The following is a 14,345-nucleotide window of genomic DNA, read 5'->3' as shown; positions in this document are numbered from 1 at the left end:
TCGATTATGGAGTACCATTTTGTTTAAACTTTCTCATGTAAAATGAAAGTGTTGCATTTAAATTCAAACGGGGAAAGTACTTAGGATTATTCTTTAATTTTAATTTTCACCATAAGATTATATGTTCGGGATATATAAATGGGTATTGTCGTAATAGATTTGGCTATTAGATATTTAGATAGGGTAACCCAAATGGTATAAGGTTAGGGCCAAGTTAGATTTTTTTATTTTTTATTTTTTATTACACATGACATGGCGTTTATTGGACAAGGACATGAGGTTATAAGATCCAAGTGATAGCCTAGTAATTTTGGATTTTAAAATAACTTTCCAAAATGAATTATATATAGAAATTTGACTCTATTATATATATTTACTCCGTTTAGAAATAGTTGCACCACTTTTACTTTATTCATTATTCATAGATTAACTTTGACTCTCTTTTTACACATATATAAAAAATAAATGGTACTTCGTCTTATAAAAAAAAGTTGGATTAGTCTCAATGTCTACTTTTCAAATTATCAAACAAAAATAAAAATTACTAATAGATAATTAGAAATATTAACGGTCAAAGTGGTGCATGATCATTTGACCGGCTGATGATCAAGTAGGCAACTAGCAAACCTTATGCTTGTGAGATAGATTCTCTGACGTTGTTATTCTATGCCAGTCTCCCTCCCTTAAAGGTGCACCAGTAGGGGTGGATACGAACAGAACTGTTCGTGAACAGCTCGGAATCGGTTCGATAAAAGTTCGGTTCGAGCTCGATTCGTTTGTAAATGAACCAAGCTTGAGCTTAAATTTATGGTTCGATAACTAAACGAACCAAACTCAAACTCAATGGTGTTCGGCTCGAAAGTTCGCTAGCTCGTTAATTTAAGAATAATAATGCATATTTATGAGATTTTTATATATCGTTTAGTACCATTGTCCAAACTATCAATTAAATAACAAATAAGGGATAATATTTTACATAACTTGTCCAAGAAAAATATTATTATAATGTTAGATTAAGAAAATATTAGTATTATTATTGTAACTGTTGATAGAATATGATTTATCAATTTATCGAATCAATGCTCGAACAAGCTCGAAACTCGATTCGAACTCGAAGAATTCTTATCAAGTTTGGCTCGATAAAGATTTTTAACCTCGAGGTAAGTTCAAGCTCAAGTTCGAACTCAGGAAAAATTAACCAAATCAAGCCGAGGCTATTAAAGTTCGGCTCTATTCGACTCGTGTCCACCCCTATGCACCTGCATAATGAAGCCTTGTACGTTCCCCTATTTACTCCGTGATTTAAATGAGCCATTAAATATCTAATAAGTTTTTGAAATAAGGCGAAATGAATATATGAACCGACTTTAGTGGAACAATTTAGTGCCAACGGATGTGAATTGTGCAAGAATTTTCTTATTTTAAAGATAGCAATTAGCAAGGTATGTTAATTATTAGAAAGCGTGTTTCTTTATTTGTTCTTGACATGGCTAATTAAGAACTCTTTTTTTTCTCTCCTCAAGCGTTTTAAAAGAAAACTAAGACATCTAAGAAAAACATCAACCTAATACTATTGAATGGACTAGTATCAAATAGGAAAACAAAAATAAAAGTATTCTTCTCATGACCCTTATTTGAGTATGATCACCATGACGTTACATTTGTTAATTTCCATCCACTTGTCATCTAACACTTAACCACCACTATTGGCATAACTCATACATCGTATGTCTTCGTTAGTGTGATAAATCTATTTTTATTTGAAAACTATGATTGGCCTTATAAGTTATAATATAATACCGCCGGTCTTATGTCAGATCATTTGACACTTATTTAATTGATATATCATGCTTAATACTTCGTAATATGTTAAATAGGTAGGAGGAGGGTGACATGTTAAATGCCGCCTGATACTTACTGAGTAACTGTCAGATAATCTTTTACGAGAAATTTGACAATATAATAATATATATATATATATATATATATATATATATATATATATATATATATATATATATATATATATATATATATATATATATAAAGAAATTAGATAAATAGAAGTGTGTGGTAGTCACTAAGATCTCTTCCCCCATGTGAGATAATCATCATAGTTTATCATTTCAAGCATTTTCTCCAAAAGTACACACCACAATTTTACATGCACTAATTCAACATTTATTGATTGGAACATGTTATAGATTAAGACATATTTTTGGGAAATTTTCTTTCTTTTATCTCAAACTTGAGTGCATCTCAAATATATAAAATCAAGCATGTCCCTTTCTTCCCCATTAATTAATAGCCTACAATAAATTGCCTTTTCCTTTCATTAATCTTTTGTAATGGAGTTAATCCATCCACCAATTAGTGCACGCCGGATATATTCACAAGTCCAAATATGATAGGTTAGAACTATAACAGTGACGATGCTAGTTAATAAGAACTCAATGGGTTCAACTGAATCCTTACTAGACCAGGAAAATTCTGATAGGTTTTTTTGTCCAAAAAAAATATTAAAACTAAGTTAGTTAAAAGTAAAAGCAGCAATTTAACACAAATTAATTAACTGGCGCTTTAGTGGTTTTCGCTTCAACATATCATGATCAAACCAAAGAAATACAAGTTCGATTTCCAAAGCAACGGTTTTTTATTTGCCATTTTTTTCTTTTACATTTTGATAAATAAATATATAAACTCTATATCAAAGGTAGCAGTTCAACAGATGAAGATTTCTTACTTCTCTTAAAGATCATTTTCAAAACATGAATGTCGCCGAATTTAATTGTAATTTTTTTAGTGTTATTGTAATAAAACATGTGTACCATCTAATTATCATTGGTAATGTGTATTTTGGATTTTAATGTATGATTTCATTATATGTGTCTAAAAAATTCAAATCCTTAAACAGAGAATCCTAGTACCGCCAGTCCGCCACTAAACTATAACCAATTAAATTAGGATGACTTGTGGATTAAAGGTAAGGATCGAGCAACGGATCCGCACATTGGTATATCCTCGTGCCTTTATTTCAATTATGGCTTTCACGATTTTATTACTTCATGCGAAACAATGCCCACCATGTACTTTTTTAACCCAAAAAATCAAAAGCATACCTTGAAAGTAGCTTATATATACGGAGTACATTATTTAATTTCCATTATTTATCAATCATTTTCCTACAAAATTTCATGTAGTAATAATTACCCCAAAAATATTTGTCATTACGCACAAATTAATGAAAGTAAATAAGAAAATAGCAAGAAAATGAATTCTAAACGCTCAAGCAACATCGTTAAGATATGATGATACGATGTACATTGTAATTATTGTCTAAATATACTAATGAGGTCTTGATGATCTAACGGTTAAAATTGAGTCAAGAGTGATGGACATCATGTTCAAATATCCATTTTCCAATTTATAATTTGCATTCTCCTTGTGGCTTATTCACACTAAAACGTACAAATTGTCTAAATATATATACTTTATTTGTTCTTTCCGTATTAAGTTGTTTTTTTAGTCCTGTTTAAAATCTTTATTTATTTGTCCAACATTTATCCTCATTATATCCTTATAAATATTCAAAAGACTCACTAATTGTTTACTCTCAAGTAATCTTGTATCCTCCCTTCAAAAAAAAAAAAAAGTAATCTTGTATCCCCGTTAAACCCCATAATTATTTTCTCTCTTACCACATGTTTTAGATTCTATTGAGATTCACGTAACAAGTGTATAATTGGATATTGTCTTGAGTTTCAAAAGGAACTAACATTCAAAACGGAGAGAATGTTCATTATCATGATTGGAGATAATATTTCATTACAAAAATTCTAATACGTATAAGGTGTACAACAAATTTATTGTATACTAGAATTACTTTTACCAAATTTTTTGTAACTTTTACCTAGTTTTTTATATTTTTTTGTTTGGTAAATAGATACTCCGTATTATATTAACCACAAGGAGTGACAATACAAAAATCCAAGTATGAGCTTGTTTCACAATGTTGTCATGTAACCTCTTCAACCTTTGAAACCTTCTGACATTTCATTCCTGCCAAATCAAGTAAACAACCACCAAATACACATTCTAAATACCTGATGTTTTGTGGAGTTAGAGTTTTAAGATTGTCCTAGGTACTAGTTTTTTTTTAACTTCTAATATGTTTTTTTTAACTTTTATATTATATAAAAAGAAGTTGATAGATAAACATTTTAAAGTGTTAAATGAATAATTTTATACATTCTTAGTGATTTCGAATAAATATTTTTATTAAAATAGGTATAACGGATGCAAATAAATATTAAATAACGTAAATAGAGAAAACAGAGATTTAACGTGGTTCACTAACAATGTGTTAGCTACGTCCACAGGCAGAGGGGAGGAAATTTTTTATTGATGTTGAGAAGTACATATTACATAATACAACTAGGTTATGACCCGAGAGTTTATACAGTGCTCTCTAGACAGATGCGGAAAAGCCCAGAAAATAAGCCCAAAACAGATAACTCTAATCCAGAATAATAGATATCGTCTCCGTGCTGGGGCGTTGCAGTAATATGCTTGACTGGTTTAAGACATATTCTAACAAAAATAAAACATTTTATCACTCTATAAGGGTAACTAGCAAGCATTTTGAGTTAACTTTTACTTTAAATTACAATATTTATTATACATCGCTTATAAATAAGAATTTGTGATTTCATTATCATTTTTTTTTTGGTGTACCATCCGGTTCACCCTTAGGGTGAATCCGGATTCGGGGGCGAGTTCTGAGTGGATAGGTTTCAGTCCCCTCTCAATTGTTATTGCGGGGGATCGAACACGGGTCCTCCCTACCAAATTCAGCCTCAATCACCACTGAACCAACAGACTATTGGTGTGATTTCATTATCATGATCAGTGGCTACCATTTTTGATAGATGTAAGCAGAATCAATACCTTATTTAAAAACTTGAAATAATCCCACTTTTTTTTTTTTTTAGTAAGATCTCACATTCTCACCATTCCTTTAAGGAAGGAAATCATGGCACGAAGAGAGTATATTGATTGCTTTAATCAGCCATAAGATTCTCATGTATTTCCTCCATTAATTCTTTTAAGTGCACAATATTGACTTTTTATTTGTCAACGCAAAATTTTAACCGCCGTGTAACCTAAGTTAGAGAGAATAGTACAACTTATATAAGTGCTATAACATATCAAAAGTTGACTGAAATCGAAATTCATGTAAGGTTTTATCCAATGTCTATCTCAACCAATCAATTGATTGGTGAATCATAATAACTTCAATTCCATAATTAATTTTTGGTGATCTATAACAAGTTGCACAATTAATGGAATGATTTTTGGGTAATAGTATATAAAGCCTCCCACAAAAATGATAAAGAGGGCATTCAAAAAGGAAAATATGTCAAACCAATTTTTTCTAAAAGATACGGATCGAGTAACATAATATAAAACCAGGAAGAAAAAAATGGTAAGAAAAGAAAAGGAAAAATTGTCATACATATAAGAAATATAATTACATTAGTGAATGTACGTTAGAAATAAAAATATTTGTGGAAAAGGACTATCAATTGGTTCCATCACCTTCCATATCATATTTACCCCGTTTCAGTGTTTCACAATATCTATATTAACTTTAACTATCAATATATCATACTTCCTCCATCTCACAATATATTTTAATAAAAAAATATAAAAATTAGATATTTTGAAAATATATATTGAGATTAACCTAATAACAATTACCCCTCCGTCTCTTTTTGTTTTTTACGTATTCCATTTTGGGTGTTTCATTTTGTTCTTTACATTTCCTTTTATATTGTCACATAATGCATTAATATTCTATCAAAATTTGTGCCCAAATATTATTTTAACCAATTAAATCCATTGAAAATTAAATATTTCTCATTTTCCCAATGTCAGATTTTTGATAAAAATGAAAACATTATAAATAAACGTAATTTTTCTTGTTTAAATAAAAAAGTAGAGGAATCTCAATGCACATTAAATAGTCGTTAAATCGCGTGAAAAATATCAAACGTAAAAAACAAAAAGAGACGGAGGGAGTAGAAAACACATATATATTTACGTGTTATAATAAATATGGTTCAAAATTAATTAATAAATAAATACTCCCTCCGTCTCTTTTTGTTTTTTACGTATTGCATTTTGGGTGTTTCATTTTGTTCTTTACATTTCCTATTATATTGTCACATAATGCATTAATATTCTATTTTGTGCCCAAATATTATTTTAACCAATTAAATCCATTGGACATTAAATATTTCTCATTTTTCCAACGTCAGATTTTTGATAAAAGTGAAAACATTATAAATAAACGTAATTTTTCTTGTTTAAATAAAAAAAGTAGATGAATCTCAATGCACATTAAATAGTCGTTAAATCGCGTGAAAAATATCAAACGTAAAAAACAAAAAAAGACGGAGAGAGTAGTACTATAAAAAATCAAAATGATGCATTTATTGTAAAATGGGAAAAGTACTCATGCTTGGACTCATAATGGGAGAATTTGACGGACTCCCGGTAAGAAGTACGGAGTATTATTTGGCAAAAACATGTAAATAAAGATTATATTAGTTAGAATTGTTTAAATCTAATTTTTTTCAAGTTTTATGATTTTTGTCTCTAGTAAGTTGACATCTATTCTTCACTAAGATACTTATTCTACAATCCACATCCCATCACTAAAGTAACTAACTAAATTCCACAAATTCACGAAACCTTCATACTATTCCCACTATCAGTTCTATTTTTTTAATTTATCAAAATTCCAACCATACAATTCCATTTCCAACTCAGCATACAAGTGGAGACAAAGTCTTTACAAAATAATACAGTTACAATTAAATTATTATTTAATTTCATTAGTTATCATGTTAAAAGGACAATAATTTTGTTACATATCACCTTGTTAAGCTACAAGTGTAAAACATCACTGTCCTCCGAAGATCTTTCCCTATGTAATATCGTTGTATTCAAGGTTAATTATCAAAATCGTGATTCTACTTTGAATTGGAAGAGACACTTAGAATCGAATCGTAGAATCGTAAGATAATCAAGATTTTATTCTGAAATTCATTATATTTAAAATGCTTATATTATAGGTAAAAGACTTAATAATTTAAATATATAGTTGTTTAATATCTAAATAAGCAATAATTAACAATATTTATCTATTAATAACTTTCTCAACGTGATTTAAATTTATGAGGTTTTCGCTAGTCAAGAAAAAAGTTTAGAATCGTGTAGAATCGTAAATCGAATCGTTGACAATATTTAAATCGTAGAATCTTCCGATTCTACGATTTAAATCGCGATTTTAATAACCATGGTGGTATCATATACTTTATCCCTTACTTAATCGAAGTACATTATCTTCCTTCAAATTTTTTTTTCACAAAATATTAAAAATTAAAAAATCTAAAATTTGGTATGAAATCCCATTACACAATAATGCACAGCTGGCAGTCCACTTAATCCACGGCCAAATTTAATGCCAGCATAGATGCTGATGTAGATAAATATTATTCTTATTTTATTCTTTTTGGTTCCTCACTTTTTATTAGTAATTTTTTATTTTTTTAATCAATCAATGATTGGACCCAATTTTTTCCCTCCCTCAATAAAAGCTCAACTCCCCCTTTAATTCTCCCCCCCTCCCCCTTTCCCTTCTCCCACTTTCTCTCTCCAAAATCTCTTTCTAGAATTCCTACTTTCTCTCTCTTAAACAAACTCTCCAAATCCAAGTGAATATTTTTGTGGAGGAGAAAAAATTGAGATTCAAATTACAAGCAAAAAGCCCATTAAAAATCTTTAATTCAACATTTCTTTTTCTTTTTAATTTTTTTTATGTCACTCTGTTTTTAATGTTTCTCTCTCCAATCATCCTTCAAGAAATCAATCATCTAACGAACTGATTGAAGAGATATTTAAGTTCTCTGACATATTCTTAGCATAAATAAAAATAAAAGTTGGATTTATAATGTTTTTGGAATTTGAGTTTTTCTTATGTGACGAAGAGAAAGTTGAAGGAGAGTGGGAGAAAGAAAGATAGGTTACATTTCCCCCTTAATTTTTTTCACGTTTTTTCCACCAAACCCACAAAAATTCCTGCCGAAATCATTCAAAAATTCTAACAACTTTGACAAATTGATCAGCTTTCTCTCGTGCAGGTAAATTCCTCTGTCTTTTTCCACAATTATTCAACTAATTTTGTTTGCTAATAGAATTTTCATTTCATTTGTTAGTAAAAATCAAATAATCAATACATAAAACGATGAACGAACCCTAAAGTTTACATCTTGGTTTTATATTAAGTTCAGTACAAAATGTAGTCATATATCTTATTCATTTTTCCTTTCAACATATATTTCAACCAATTTTTGCTATCATTTTAAGAAAATTCTCTGTTCTACCTTGAATCTTGTTAATCCAATCACTTTTCCCATCCGGGTTTTCTTAATTGCTAAACATTTTTACCAATTTTTATTGTTTTAATTCTAATTCACATCTGGGTTTTTTTTCCTCTAAATTCAATTTTTTTTTTATCAATCTTAGATCTTGATTTGGACCAGGCAAAATTCATAAAGATGTAACTTTTGATCCTAATTTATTTTGCAGGGTTTGATAAAAAATGTCAGCAATCATGAGTGAACCAATGGTAGTATCAACAACCCAACAAGATCCATCATCATCAACAACAACAACAACAGTTCCAATCCAATCCCAAAATGAACTGCAATTCATTAAATGTGAATGTTGCGGTTTAACAGAGGAATGCACCCTTGCTTACATTGAGAGGATCCGACAAGGGTACATGGGTAAATGGGTTTGTGGGCTTTGTTCCGAAGCTGTCGAAAACGAGGTTGATCGATCTGAGAAGCTTATTAGTACCGAGGAGGCGCTCAATCGCCTCTTAAACGTTTGTAGGAGTTTCCGATCCTCATCCCCGCCGGCCGGCGGAGATCCGACCGTCCACCTCATCAGTGCGATGAGCCATATTCTGCGCCGCAGCCTTGATTGTCCACGTGGCGGTGGTCATCGGTCCACCCCCGCGAGTCCCACTAGGGAAACCCTTGAGCAGAGACAGGCGATTCTTTCTAGGTCCGAGAGTTGCTTCGCGGACCTTTGAAAGATATTATAATAATAATTATTTTTATTATTAGGTGGTTCAAGTTCAACTCGATCTGATGGTGGATGACGTAACATGTTTGTGATGTGTGGCCGTGTGAAGAAATAAGATCCGTATGTGTGTGACACAAGGAAATATTGAGTGATTAACTGTGATTTTCGTGTCAAATTGTACAAAATTGAGATGCTAATGGAGGGTAACCTCAACTAAGAAATAGTGAAAAATAAAATAAAAAAAGATAGATGAAAAGAAGGACTTTAAATTTAGAAGTGATGGTTTGCTTAGGGAGAAAATGGTGCATTTCCCTTGACTAGCAATAGCATTATCCCCTCCCCCAAATTTTAGTTTTAGTTTATGCAATTTTGTGTACATAAAGTTATAAAATATTATAATATGAAGTACTATTTAATAAAGAATTTCTTGTTCTAGATGACTTTTTGTGCATTGGGAGAATCTTTGTTCTTGCAATTGGAAGATGGATTGATCAATGAGTGTGTGTTTTTTTCACATGTTGGCCTTTGTTTTTGACAAGGGATCTTTGTCTTGCACTACACTTACTTAGAAATGGCTTTAGACTTTTAGTTGGTGCAGAGAAATCTAAAGTCACTGCAAAAGTACTATTAGTACACTTGGTCCCATAAACACTTTCCACTTGTATGATATGCATTTGTTCGGCGGTGTTTGTTACACTCCCTCCGTTTTGAAATAGGTATTTATTGTAGTTAGTGATGTGAGAATAAAATAGCATGAAAAAGAGAAGCATTGGATCTAATTTAGGACCGAGTACAAAAAGAACATTTGAGTACACCTAACTCCAAGTGTATCCAAGAACGAGAGGATGTTTGGATGAGCCACTGTGACGAGGTTTCGAAACTTGTTGTTGTTAGTCAGCAGGATATTGTTGCTGCTCTTGAGAATCTATCTAGAGCCTAGAGGGTTTTATGACCTTTAGACTCCAGTTACAGTATCATCTTGAGGTAAATTGAAAAATTAGTATCACTCTAGAGTTTAGACTCTAGACTTTGCGGTCACGTTACTAATTCAAATTACGCTGTCAAATGTGACAATTATTTGTGTACACACTTTTGATGATATGTTAAATTGGTTCTAATTAGTCATTTTGGTTAAAAAGTTGTAGTTCTTCTTTCATGTAAAGGTGAATTCTTTATTTTCCTAGGTGTTCTGGTCTGCTGTGAGATACTCTATCAAAGTACGATTGAGAATCTTTATAGTTGTTTCAGCTAGTTACCGTGTGCAGTAACAAGTAAGAATAGTTATTTCAGTTAGTTATTCTTCTTACACTTTCTTGAAGGGAAAGAATGTAAAACAAGTTTAATGGGCTCTTTTGGGGAAAATTATTAGGTGCACTATGTTCATAAGGATATTTTTATGCCAATTGATAATCCTTACAACATTTTCACTCACATGTAAGGAAAAACTGTGAGAGAGTGCACGGTGCATCTAATATGCTCTACATTTTTTGTGCATCTTCTTAAGTTGGAAATGACAATATAGAAAGATGAATTGAATGGTGCATCTTATATGCTCTACTTTTTTAGTGCTTGTTTATGTGGTTTTTAGTGTTTGCAAGTTTCTCGTGTGGTAAAACCGTAAAAGACAATGTTGTTAAACATTACTCCGTACTAAATTTAGGTTACTCATTCGCCAAAGGGGTATTTCCTGTTTGATGTATGTGGAATGGAATCAATGCAGATCGGAAGACAGAGGATTTATTCGATGAACGAAGAAGTTAAAGTTATTAAATAAGCAACGCGGTAGGCCACAATGATCATGTCATTTGTGCTTTATCTAGCTAGAGGCGTGGATTCTATTGTTGCTACTAAGTAGTAACCTCGTTCACAAGGCGATTATTGTATCTTTGTGGATAATGACTTGTTAAGCTGAATATTTTTTCCTTGTTTCCTTCACAAAGATAACTTGAATAATGGAGTTAAACAATTGTACTAATTAAGAAAGTTGTTTAGCCTTGCAACCATTGATTCTAGCATAATGTTTGATTCCCTCGCTTTATAGTACAGTAAGGAGATAGAGGTGTACACCTGATCAAAAGGCGGTCCGGTCCGGGTTCGGGCCGTGCCGAAGCTTAAAATCAGTCCGTACATCAGGCCGGGCCAAAATTCGGGCAGGTTTTTCATGCCTAAACCCGCTATTACGGGCCTAAAAACATCGGTCTTTTCGGGCCAAGCCAAATTTATAACTAAAAATTTACGTTACCCAAATTTTTTAAACTTCCGGACCGGGACCTGCCAAATTTCGGGTTGGATCGGGCGGGCCAGCGGGCCAGGCTCATCTTGATCAGGTCTAGTACAAACTCATTTTTAAACTTCATGTTACTCGTGTTGCATCAGAACTCCATACATTCTTGTAGATGAATTTCACTACAACAAAACGCGTCATTACTGACCGCCTAAAACAGTCAATAAAGTTCTTAAAACAGGCATAACAAATTTACGGACTATTAATAGTTGACAAAGGGTGGACTGTGTACGGAGGGTCGGTATTTGGGCAATTACCGACTGACTAGCAGTCAGTAAAAATTTGTGTATATATTATTGTACGTTCCTGGTTGTTATTACCCCCTCTGTATTTATTTAAGAGATACAATTGTCTTTTCCTGCCATATTTATTTAAGAAATGCACTTGCCATTTTTAGTAACTTATCAACCCCACTATCTAATCAAATAATATAAATACACCCTACCCCCACTCCCTAAAATGACATGGTCCCCACTTGTGTTTCTTATTAAAATATCTACTCAACCCCACTTGTTTTATTACTTTATTTCATTTAATTCTTTTTCTTAATACTCGTGCCCCGACCAAGTGTATCTCTTAAATAAATACGGAGGGAGTATGAGTTTTCTTTGCTGTTTTCATAGGCATTTTATCAGTAGGAGTTCAAGGTGATCGATAAACACTAGCAATTGATAACGTACGTAGCTTATCATGTACTTGAAGATTTTTTTTCCAAGCATATGATATTTCTTTTGGCAATGCAACGATATTGGTACGTAGTACACTAGTACCAAATTAAAGGAGAGGGGTCTGAAATCTAAAAACAGTTGTTGCGATGGCGATGTTCATTTGTTCGTTATTGGGACAATAGTAGAGGCAGCTACAGGTTATCAACAAAAATATTTAGTACGGATTATCATTATGGAGAATGTGGACATAGGAACAAATTTTGTGATTGTCAATGTGGTCTGCTAAAATTACATACATATAGAAAAATGTTTCAGTGATTTTTTTTTTTTGTGGTGGTTGCCTGGAAACATCTATTCTGATTTTACCAATGTACTACTAACTCAAAGAATGTTAATATAAGCATATACATAGTGTACATTTTGAAACTGATTTTGACACACTTTATATGAGCACAGTGTGAAATCGCCATCTCACAGAATCATAGTGAGTGTGCCAAAATCATTTTTCATATGTTCGATAGTCTAAGATAGTAAACAAACAAATATGTAAACCAATAAGTTGGGAAATTTGACATAAAACAAAAAAGTTTGATAGGCATTTTCTATATGGTTGTTAAAGCTTTATATGAGATTATATATTTTTTTTTAAATGTCTAACTTTTTTTTTTTGAGGGAAAAAGGGTCTGCCGTTTTGTTTAAAATATATTTGTATATAATGCTAGTGAAGTCACAAAAGAAGGTGATGTAGTAGTCAATTAGTCATGCACTTGTTCACAATGGTGCTCTTGTCACAAAAATATATTTGGTAATTTTAAAGATGATTAAACATGAAAGAGATCGACCCCTCTAGCTTGAAGAGTACAATATGTTTTGCAAACACCAACACGACATGAATGAGAAGAATGACCCATGAGTATAGGTTATGACACATGAGCAGACTCAATAGGCTACGACGACATTTATCATGGCATAGTACAACTGTACAAACGTACAATAAAGAAAACATTTATAAAAAAATATGACGTGCACTCTATCATGTGCTATGTGAGAACAATAATGGAAACGTTCAATAAGTATAATTTGTTCATACCAAACTCCCTACTTAAAATATGTTATGTAACACTCCGGCCTAAATACAATGTGACAAATATAAGTAACACACAAGGTACAAAACTGAAGAAACATGCATACATGACAAATATAAGTAAGACACCGGTTTATGCATTTGTTAGGTGGTTCAATATAATTTTACATGAATTTATTTTTCAATGTAATTCAAATACTTAAGAGGGATTTACTCATATACATTTGTACCTAAACAAACATATTGATGAGAGGCGTTTTAAAGGAATTAGGTTAAAAAACGATAATTGTCGTTCTCAATTTAAAATTTAACATCAACGAGTACTACACATCATATAAATATAATTTTTTTAAAAAATTCCTATGAAAAATTCAAATTTTAGCTTATGATGGAGTATTAATATGAGGTTGGCTACATCGCTGTCCACCAGCGACAAAAAAAATCCATACCCACCCTTAAAAAAAAAAAAAAAAGGTTGAAAAGATGGCCCACACTTAAATAGTGTTGCTAACTTGTTATATACTGTCATTGGTAATATAAGTATTGTCATTGTTATATATATACTGTCATTGTTGTATTAAAATACTGTCACAATCATCCAAAAAAAGGAAATTATGTATACAAGTGTAATGAAATAGAAAAAGTAAAGGGATCACTTAAATGAATGGATAAAAGTGTTGCATATTAAATGAATAGATAAAAATATGTATACAAGTGTTATATAAGTATTATCATTGTTATATTTAAATACTGTCATTGTTATATTTAAATACTGTCATTGTTGTATCAATTACTGTCATATTACCGATATTTAGTAATTTGTTTGACTTTTCAACTTATGTAGCGAAAATACCATTTTACCCTGGGTATGGACTCTTTTTGTCGCTGTCCACCAGCGATGTAGCATGTCTCGTATTAATATTAGAGGGACTGAAAAAGAAATATGGCCAATAGAAAATATACATTAAATGTTTATACGAAAAGTAGTCGGAGCACTACATCAAAATCGTTACAAAATCTATAATATTTGCAATTCCTTGACTTTTCATGTTATTTAGTAGCCAATTTACCCTTGATGCTAAATATGGATTATTTACCTATGAAACCTTCCCTTTGAAGGCACTGAGAATTTTAAGAGCAAATAACATAA

The 14,345-nt window shown here is 31.5% G+C and overlaps 1 long non-coding RNA gene across 1 annotated transcript; it reads left to right on the top strand.

Annotated features, from left to right (window-relative positions):
- Positions 1–7,691: 7,691 nt before the first annotated feature.
- Positions 7,692–9,599, top strand: LOC130460935 (uncharacterized). Its single transcript, XR_008921161.1, has 2 exons — positions 7,692–8,207; positions 8,656–9,599. It is a non-coding gene; the product is annotated as an uncharacterized lncRNA (long non-coding RNA).
- The last annotated feature ends 4,746 nt before the right edge of the window (positions 9,600–14,345 follow it).

The sequence above is a fragment of the Spinacia oleracea genome, chromosome 1, assembly GCF_020520425.1.
Source record: "Spinacia oleracea cultivar Varoflay chromosome 1, BTI_SOV_V1, whole genome shotgun sequence".
In the NCBI taxonomy this organism is placed as follows: domain Eukaryota; kingdom Viridiplantae; phylum Streptophyta; class Magnoliopsida; order Caryophyllales; family Amaranthaceae; genus Spinacia; species Spinacia oleracea.
Note: the sequence above shows the minus strand (reverse complement) of the source record. Positions and strands in the feature narration are given on the sequence as shown.